Genomic DNA, 9,374 nt, shown 5'->3' with positions numbered 1-9,374 from the left:
TAGGCTCCAAGTCCCAAATTTAGGGTTTTCCTCGCACAGACCAGACTCGCCGAGTCCACTTGGCCGACTCGCCGAGTTGTTCACTTACACCTCGACCCAGATCCCGCTCGGACTCGCCGAGTCGCCCCTAAAAATTAGGGTTTTCTTTCCTTTCTTGGCCTTCAAAACTTTGGGTGTTACAGACAACCTTGATCGAATGTGTAGGATAGGTGGGAGGTGGTGACACACAACGACCAATCCTGAAAGACCACTCTTTCGTCTAAGGATGCCTAACCGCCACACCGATCATTCGGGGGGGGGGGGGGGAGGACACTGCGAGGTGGGTAGTTTATTTGAGGCGGCTTATTGTAGCAATTTGAATCAGTAATCATCAACGCATAAGGGAACAACACGAAGCGATGATATGCTTCGCAAGCAAATGGGTCAATGACTAGATAGCCACGGTAAGATGGAAGGCCCGCGCTAATGCCCTTAGAGTCGTCGGTCGAATTACCGATCAATTAGATTCTTGGATGAGCGGAACATCTTTGAGACAAATCATCTCCGCCCGGGTACATAGCTTAATCCAAACCATGGATCCACAAATTGTTGCCTCGCTCGAGAAAAGAGCTTCGTAGTTGCGAGTTCTGGGCCGATGAGCGATATGTAATCCTAGGATTAGAACTATGCTTTACTACTTCCATATAGTAGTTAGATCTTTTTTTTATATATATTTTAGGTCTAAAGGCTAGTCTTCATTTCCCTTTCTTCTTGTTTTTCAATATGGATAGCAAGAGGCCTACATGGAAGGAAGGAAAGATGGAAGGAGAGAAGGACTGAACGACAAAAGGAAAGACCTCTTTGTTTGCCTTGGAATGAATTGGTTTTTTCAACTGCTGAATAGGTTTCGGGGCTTAACATAAGTAAGTCTTTAGTACGCTTTTAGTATCCGGATCGATAGAGACTGATCCCTTTCTACATACATAGCCCCACCCCATAGTTTAAGAAAAATTGACACTACTACATCTTTTTATAGGTCTTGTTAAGGGTGGAATTAGTACAATACCGACCATTATTTTATAAATTGTATACCATATTGATATACAAATTTTTTTTACCACTGTTGTACCAAGTATAGTTTGTACAAACTTGTTTGGCTACCAATAAGTTTGATTGATACATGTTGGTAATGGTATATACCAACATGTATGAAGGTTTTTTAAATGAGCAGTTATATTTTCTTGAGCATTGTGAAACGTAAATGAAGGTTTTGTGAATAAGAGTTTTGTAATTGTTACGGCTGAAAAATTGATCCAAAAGGATTTTATTAATTTCTAACATGAGTGTGGACGAAAATGGAACATGCAAACATGAAATTAAAATTTAAACTTTACTAATACGGTAAACGCAAAATCAAAGCTCTTAAAATCTTAAATACTATATATATATATATATATATATATATATATATATATATATATATATATATATATATATATATATATTTACTATATTATTAAGGATATTGCTCATTTCTTGAAATTTAAGAGGTACTACACCTACTGCATAATATATAATCAATTTATTCATACATTTTAATACTCCTATCACATTTCCATTTTACAAGTTAATTGCATTAAATATTCACATTTTCGTTTGACAAATTAATGACATTAACATTGACGTTTCATAAATTGAATCAAAAACGTAAACATACTATTTTTCTCCTCTGTCCTCTACACTCTCATTTTCCCTCAAACAAATAGCAAAAACCCTATTTTGAAAAAGCCGACATCGCACCTCATCCACCTAACTCATCGTCATCATCACCATCGGTAGTGAATCACCACCCACTCTCCAACCTCGCACCACCCACTGTATATGTATCTGATCGCCATCGCTGCCACCTATTGTGCTCTCGCAACACTTTTTCGGTGACAGGAAGCCACCATGCTCTCTCATTATCCCCTCTGTCCTCTACACTCGCACCACTCGCTTGATATTACTTCGAGGATTAGCAGCTTTCAGATGAGATCCAAGCACTCTATCAGCCGTAAGTTTTTTTTTTAAATGCAAATTCGAAGTTGAAATTGTCATGTTCAAGAGAAATGAATATGAAAAAGGGGCTCAATGAAGATTGAATTTGATGTCGGAATTAATGTGCAAATACAGATTCTTTGTTCCAGTTTTGATGTCAAACCTAGATCTTTCAAATTATTAGATGTTCGAGTGTCGTTTGTGTGTCTCTAGCCTCAAAACCACGTCTGTATAAGGTCAAAATGCTTAAGGGTATCGGTAGTCACCCAAGGCAAAGCTTTGTTTTTGAGGTTTCAGCTTTGTTGGGATATTGGTTCTCTCAGAGTGTTAATTTGGTAATAGTAATGCCAAAAACACGCGTTTTATGAATTGCTGATGAAACAGGTGACTTTTTGAATTTGTTTGCTTGTTGCTCTTCTTGTTGAACCCTAACTTCAATTTTACAATAAGAAAAAACGTTTTTGACATCAAAAGCGAAACTTTCTTTGGCATTCCTAGACCCTGGTATACTCTTTTAAATAAAAAGAGTTGATTTTGTTCATGTACATTTCAGTAAACACTTATTTGTACATGTAAAAATGCAAATATATTGAAAGAATGAATCATATGCTGATAAAGTGTAACGCTCGTAGATCCGGGCTAGTCAATTTAGAGATAATAGGGGTTGAAAACGAATTTTTGACAAAAGATTATTTAGAATAAATAATCTTAACTAAATTGTACAATATGTCTCAAGGGTTCCGCACATATAAAGAACGCCGAAATCCGAGTTATAACGAAGAAGTTATGGTCCGTCGAAGTTTTACAGCAAAACCGGCACGACACCGGGAGAGGTAAACAGTAAATTTACAATAGAGGACCTTTTAGCCTTATTCATCTAAACAAAAGTTGTAGTATATGTTAAAACGATAACATACAAAAAAGAACGCCCAAATCTGACTTCGTATAAGGAAGTTATGAATTTTCTAAGATTTGGCATAATAGTGCACAACCCGAAACTCGAATTTTATTTCGAGTGGTTTTTTGGTTACGCGACCTAAATGAGATTTAAAGATCTCACTAATAGGAACTCAACGGTAAAAAGACAGACGAAAACGGAGTCCGCATTAAGGAGTTATGAATTTTTTGCGGTCATTTAACAGTTTAATCACATCCTACTATTAAATTTAAGACCGGTCAAGAATTAGCCGATGAAGTCTAAATGAAAGTTGTAGATCTTGTTTTTGCCTATGCGTGGATATAAATAACGTCGAAAACGGAGCTCGTATGCGAAATTTACGGGGTTTAGAAGTCGGCAGGGTGCTGTGCGAAATCGGGTGACGTGGCTGAATAAGGGCTAAGGCTTTCTCCCCAAGGCAAGCCACCAGAGGGTGACACCTGGCATGGACTCGACGAGTAGAGTTGTTTTCTAGCCTATAAATACAGGTGTCGGGCTCCCTCATTCTTCACACCTTCCCAACTTCACTTTCTCTCTCTAAACTCTCTCTCTAACCCCCCAAACCCCCAAAAAAAGCCTAGGGAACCTCCCTAGAACCCGAAGGAAGCCCCGAGGCTCCTAGAGTCCCTAGAAAAGAGCCTTTCGGCTTGGAAATGCTGCTCCAGCAAAGCCTAATTTTCGAGAAAACCCGCTGTAAGTGTGCTATGCCTACCCTATCTTTAGTATAGCTTATGTTTCAATATAGTAATGTTATTACGACCTTATAAGGAGTATTTGGGCTATTATTATGGGTTATATAAGTATTGTTTAACGCTTATATAATAATAATAATAGTCAGACTATTAATTAGTCTCGACGAATATTAGACTAAACTATAGTGGTAATGATACTAGGTTTTTTCCGAGGAAAATTGTGTTGAGAGTAACGAAGTGCTGTTCAAGTGCCGAGTCACCACCTTCCCAAGTGAGTGCATAGTCCCTTTCATCTTACACATAGATATGAAGTATTTTAATATAAATTACGTGTTATGTGTGCATATTGTCTGAATACTTGTTGTCTATGCTGGTGAAAGATTTTTATACATGCTTTAAATGATGTAAATTGTATAAAGTATTTTATGTCTACAAAATATGTTGGGTAAAACATGGGTAAATGAATGATGAGGGGTAAAAGCTGAAATAGAGGAACATTAGTAGTATGGACCTAGTGCCCTATAGGTAAGCATTGGCAGCAATGGACCTAGTACCCTATAAATGAGCACTGGCAGCTGCGCCACAACCCGTAGATGTTTTAGATCTACGGTAAACATCCTAGCAGTTGCGCTCTAAGGACAGTATCGACAGTTGCGCCTAATAGGGAGCCTTATGACCATGACAGTAGCGTTTAAAGGTCAATATCGACAGTTGCGCCTAATAGGGAGCCTTATGACCACGATAGTAGCGTTTAAAGATCAATATCGGCAAAAGCGCCTCATAGAAAATGTCCCAATTCTAGCAATTGTGCCTAAGTGATAATATTAGCAGCTACGCTTGACCACTGTGTCACTGGAAACAATGGACTTCATGTTGTTTCCTTAGGAATGAATGAACAAGGATTAGCCGATCCTTAGGGTAAATCCTTAATAAGATAATGAGAATGGGTAATTGGGTTGAATGTTTGATGTTTAAATATAATAATTATATTATTGTGGGTTGAAAACCCTATGTACTCACCAGGTTTCCCAACCTGACCCACTCCAGCTTATTTGTATCACAGGTGTCGATACGAAGCTACTTTACACTGAGAGATTTAAAAGAGATGTAGATCACTAGTGTAAATAAATGTAAGTTCTGTTTATGCTTATGTTCCTGTATTGACGATGACATCCTAATGTTTTAAAATGAATAAAAAATACATTTCTTCGGAAATGCTTTGATAACGTACTTATCATGTTATTCTGGGGACAAATTTCGCAACAATTTTATTAAAAGAGGTACTCTGATTTTTATAAAGCATAAACAAAATTGGTCTTTTCTGGCCGTGAAAATGGGGATGTCACATAAAGTAAAAAGAAATTGGTATTTAAAGCTGCATATTTTCAATTCAATATGGATAATCAGTACCAGAGAGATGTCATTTCCAGCTTTCTTAATTTGATTGTAAAGATGTGGTGCTTAGGATTTGAACATTACTGATTATATTGTTATCTGAAATTCATCTATGATTTATCCAAACAAAAACAGTTTTACTGACTTTATCATATTCCTACAGGTGCTCAAAATGTGAGCTCTGAAAGGCCTCTTAGGCAATTCGTTACAGGTAAAGACAAGTCAGCTAAGTGGCAATTCGTTACAGGTAAAGACAAGTCAGCAGGTAGAAATTCAAAGGGTCGTATCACAATTTTCCACATAGGGGGAGGGGCAAAACGGTCACAAAGAACAATTGACCTAAAACGCAACACTTCATCAATAGGTGTAGTTGAACGAATTAAATATGACCCAATTCGCACTTCACAGATCGCAGTGGTCAGATGGGTCGAAGGGGCAGCCGTTGACCGCCCGAAAAAGTCAACTCCCTCCAAAAAAACTTCACCCCACCCCCAAGATCCTACCCTCCATCTCCATCAAAGGTCAGTTTTCATTCTCTTCAATTCCCGAAATGTTAGAAGACAAAAGGTGGAATCTTTAAGGCCTAAAACAGATCATGTAGTGGTTGGACTTTCAAAAGTTAGTAGGACCTTGAGTAGTCAAAGTCAAAGTCAAACGGGGACCCACATGAGAAATGTTAAGGATGTTTTCTTTTCTGCTTTTTCATCTTCAAATGGGAAAAAAGACATGATGCTCCTTATTCGTTTGTGAACATGTTGGGTGTTCCGAGAATGGTGGTGGCAGGGGCAAAACCAGAATTTTTTGTTCCAAGAATGAAAGATGATGTGAAAGAGAATGAAACTCTGTTGCTTAATGAGGTAAAAAGGTGGGATAAGGATAGTGTTGTGTGGGGGCATAAGATGAAACGAAAATCAGTTGTTTCTTGGGAGAGTTTGAGACAACGGGGGATTTTAGGGGTTGTTAATGATTCAGAGTCAAAGTCAAAGGTGAGAGAAAGTGAAAAGGTGGAAAAGATGGGAAATTTGGAGTGGATGGAGCTCTTATGAGTTATATATTGGCTACCTAAGTGTCAATTTATCTGTTACCTAAGTGTCGATTGATCTGTTACCTGTCTGTTGTGACAAAAAAACAACATAAATCATAATTATACTGAAAAAAAAAAACAAATATTTAATCGGGTTTGTAATCAAGAGTGTACATTTATATATTATTATTTTAACATTTGCACAGTTTGACATAATCGGGTTTGTAATCAGGAGTGTACATTTATATATTATTATTTTAATTATACCGATAATTGTTTATATGTAGTAAACTATTTGTGCAAAAGAATTAATCGTCTCTACAATTTAATTTTTGAATAAAATATCCGCACCTGGCGCTTGGCGCGGGTAAACGACTAGTATATATTGAAAACGTTGGTACCGTATTACCGTGGTATTGAAAACTTTGCCAGCCCTAGGTTTGGTCATAGTTAAAAAAATTTGATACTACTGGTTTTTATGGTGTCACATGTTACAACTTTGTTCCCTTCAAGCACTATGCAAATTAACACTTTCGGTCAAATGATAATGTGGATTGAGAAAAAAAATTGTATATATTGGGCCTCTATCTCCCAGTTTCTCATATAAGACGTAATTTTTCATTTTGGTATCGTATTCTCTCTTCCCACCTTCAATATGTTTTATAGTGTGGATGCTGACAATTTCATTGACGATGTCAACTATTTCATTTTAGGATGCCCATGTCGCTTTCTTTAATTTTTGTTGTCTTTGAGGCTATGATTCTTCAACATGAAACATATCTGGTTGTTGGCTGAATCCATGTAAAATTGTGAATCGGAAGATGTTGTATAGGCATTGGATGAAGATGTTTTGGTTCATTCTGATGAAGGAGGCAGGGAGTCTTCACCGACTTTTTTACATGCAACCATTTCACTTGGTGTTTCAAAATATCACAAGTTTGACATGGAATGTACTCACAATTTTTATTCATGGTGAAAAGTTTTCTGATTACTAAGCCTCCGATACTCACTTTGTAAATCTTTAAAAACACAGACCTCAGATCTCCCGCTAGTTAGACTATTCATTTTACGATTGTAGATGCTATTAAAATCTTTAAATTTCTTTTAAATATATTTCCATTTTGAACTTACTTGGTGCCTTGTCCAATTCAAACCTCCCAATTGAACATTAAAATGTTCTCGAACCCGCACCAAAATGCATTGGACCTTTGTTAATTTATGTGTGCCTTATCTTCATAAACATCGTCATACACCTTAGCCAAAGCCACTTGTTCCATTTCCAACCATTTCTTTGACTCTTAACATTTTGTGTACTCGTGTTAGTTATCATAAACGGGTTCATACGCCTTGCTTGCTTGTTGATTTCCGTCGAGAGTAGGTTTGTCACTAGATTCTTTGGATAGAACCACCTTGTTTAGATTTGCTACAAAAATTCAAAGAGTGAGTTGGAGAGGTGTGGAATGATATTTAAGATAAAATGGAATTGGAGATAAAATAGAATCGGATATGGTTTGTTTTAATAGTTGAGGTATAGTTATATAGGTAAAAGTCAATAAATAAGTAATTAAATATTTATTTCTCTTTGACCAATCAATGGAGAGAGATAGGGGGAGAGACTTGCGGGTTCACTAACCCGACAAAGTGATAACCAAGGGTAACTCTCTGGGCCACAATTTCCCCCTCTGGCATCGCCAAATCGTCTTCCGCAAAGTTTTGTTGGAAGGGCCGAAGGTGCAATAAAAGATCCTCAAATTGCATTTGTAAAGCACCACCATCAAATTGACGAATCCAAGACCAAGACCACCGCTCATCAACCCATCTGTCCACAATGGTACTCTCTTGTTTGTGCTGATATTTTAAAGGCATATCACCTACCCATGTGTCTAGCCAAAACTGAGTACGTCTGTCATTCCTTATTCTTTTTCTGATCCATGAATAAAGAATAACACCACTATCATGCATAATATTTATGGAACCAATAATATGAGACCACACCCCACGAAGTAATTACTTTATAGTTACTACAGATATCACCTCTCAAATAATCATACAATGATGAAATCACCTTCAACCATAATGGAAGGGTAAACGTCGGCGGACAGCATATCGCCCCTTTTAATGGAAGGAAGGTTGGAAATCCTTTCGACCAGTGAGCAGTAAGGATCTAGCCGAATCCAAGTGGGGGAGAACCCTCCGAGTACACAAGGATAAGAGCCACGTAGACTCAGAATGAGTGCACGGCCTCTGAGAGGAAATGATAGTAGCACAGTGATCGATGGATCGAGGAGTTCAAAACTGGGAGTTCGAGGACCTTCCCAGCAGTTAGTTCATATAATCGAGATGGTTAGAAACTGGTTGAGAATCCAGGATTGGAGGACCACCTGAAGGGGATCAAGTGAATCGGAGAACGGTTAGCAAGAGATGTTTTCGTATTAGTAGCCAGTGTCAAAGCCAGCATGCAGGATTGTGTAGATTCAGGAGTTGGGAGTTTGGAAACTTCCCAACAATAGCTTCTTGTATCCGGATTAGTAGACGGTTGGTTTGGGAACCAAGCCGAAGAGTTCCTCGATGAAGCGCTAAGCATATCAAGGATATAAGATGTCGAGGATGATGTAGTATTCAAAGACTGAGGGCTGGTTTTGAGAAATCAGGATGAGGAATCACTAGCAAGACTAGGGATAGTCAGGATGTCCTCGAGATAGTAGTAGTAGTGTTGTAAGTCTGCGGGGGTAGCCGTAGCATTCACTAGTAGTCAGATAGTAGTAGTGGTGTTGTAAGTCTGCGGGGGTAGCCGTAGCATTCACTAGCAGCCAGATAGTGTTAGAGAGTTGTAAGTCCGCGGGTGTATCCGTGGCCTTTATCAGATTGGTAGGCAGCATGAGCGCGTTGTTGGATGCGGGAAAGCAGTAGTTCCCACCCATTCGGGGGCAGCAGTGAGGATATGGGAATCCACGGGTTAGATTTCGGATTTCTTAAATGGTTCAGTTATGGCTAAGTCAGCAATTTGGCTATAAATCGTCACATCAGTTATGAGATCAAAGTAGCAGTGGACCGTTGGGGTTCGGGTATGTTAAGGGCTATCGTCAGTTTGGGAGCCATCATGTTGTTAGTCGTGGAATTGGTGATGTCAGGATGTGACGTATGGACCCGATTGGTTGGATCGGAAGGTTGTTAGAGCCACAGTGACAGGATAACTAGTGGAAACTAGTTCTAAAGCAAGATTTCAAACAGAAGTCGTGGGAGCGACTAAGTAAGGAGTCCTTTGACTCCACGGTTGAGTTGGAACTCAGTGTTTCAGTCAATTCAGTGT

At 38.5% G+C, this 9,374-nt stretch overlaps 1 pseudogene; it reads left to right on the top strand.

Annotated features, from left to right (window-relative positions):
* Nucleotides 1-1,929: 1,929 nt before the first annotated feature.
* Nucleotides 1,930-6,203, top strand: LOC111921314 (60S ribosomal protein L2, mitochondrial-like; annotated as a pseudogene).
* Nucleotides 6,204-9,374: the final 3,171 nt, after the last annotated feature.

The sequence above is a fragment of the Lactuca sativa genome, chromosome 9 (assembly GCF_002870075.4).
Source record: "Lactuca sativa cultivar Salinas chromosome 9, Lsat_Salinas_v11, whole genome shotgun sequence".
Lineage (NCBI taxonomy): Eukaryota > Viridiplantae > Streptophyta > Magnoliopsida > Asterales > Asteraceae > Lactuca > Lactuca sativa.
The sequence above is the reverse complement of the archived record's forward strand: the minus strand, read 5'-3'. Positions and strand labels throughout refer to the sequence as shown.